This window comes from Orycteropus afer, unplaced genomic scaffold (assembly GCF_000298275.1).
Source record: "Orycteropus afer afer isolate SDZICR_OR568_19922 unplaced genomic scaffold, OryAfe1.0 scaffold00002, whole genome shotgun sequence".
Classification (NCBI taxonomy): Eukaryota; Metazoa; Chordata; class Mammalia; order Tubulidentata; family Orycteropodidae; genus Orycteropus; species Orycteropus afer.
Window position 1 is genome coordinate 18,258,939 of NW_006921589.1, and position 1,086 is coordinate 18,260,024.

Below are 1,086 nucleotides of genomic sequence, written 5' to 3' on the forward strand. Positions count from 1 at the left end.
GTTCTTTTAGCAGTCCATGATACCTTCAGTGTTCTTTGTCAATACCACAACTCAAAAGTATTGACTCTTCTTCAGTCTTCTTTATTCATTGTCCAGCTCTCACATGCATATGAGGTGATTGAAAATATCATGGCTTGGGTCAGGTGCACCTTAGTCTTCAAGGAGCTATCTCTGCTCTTCAGCACTTGAAAGAGGTCTTTTGCAGCAGATTTGCTGAATGCAATATATCCTCTGATGTCTTGACTGCTGCTTCATTGGTGTTGATTGTAGAATCAAGTAATATGAAGTCTTTGACAACTTCAATCTTTTCTCCATTTATCATGATGCTGCTTTTTGGTCCAGTTGTGAAGATTTTTGTTTTCTTTATATTGAGATGTAATCCATACTGCAGACTGTAGTCTTCAATCTTCATCAGTAAGGGCTTCAAGTCATCCTCACTTTCAGCAAGCAAAATTGTGTTGTCTGCATATCACAGGTTGTTAATGAGACTTCCTCCCATCCTGATGCCACGTTCTTCATACAGTCCAGCTTCTTGGATTATTTTCTCAGCATACAGATTGAACAAGTGTGGTAAAAATATATAACCCTGATGCACTCCCTTCCTGATTTTAAACCATGTAGTATCCCCTTGTTTTGTTTGAATGACAGCCTCCTGGTCTTCGTGAGTACAATTAAGTGTTCTGGAATTCACATTCTTCTCAATGTTATCCATAATTTGTTATGATGCAGACAATCCAATGCTTTTGTATAGTCAACAAAACACAAGTAAACATCTTTCTGGTATTCTTGCTTATAGCCAAGATCTCTCTGTCATTAACAACTGTATACATGTGTGTGTGTGTTATGTGTGTGTGTATAATCACCTAGGAAACCCAATGGGGGTCACTTTACATTGGAATTGGCTTGATGGCAGTGAGTTTGTGTTTCACTGAATTGATTCCAACTCACAGCAACCCCCTGTTGGGTTTCCCAGGTGGTAAATCTTTATGCAAGTAGATTGCCCATCCTCTTTCCATGGAGCGGTTTGGTTTGAACTGCCAACCTGCTGCCAAATGCCTTACCTACTTTGCCACCAGAACTCCATAT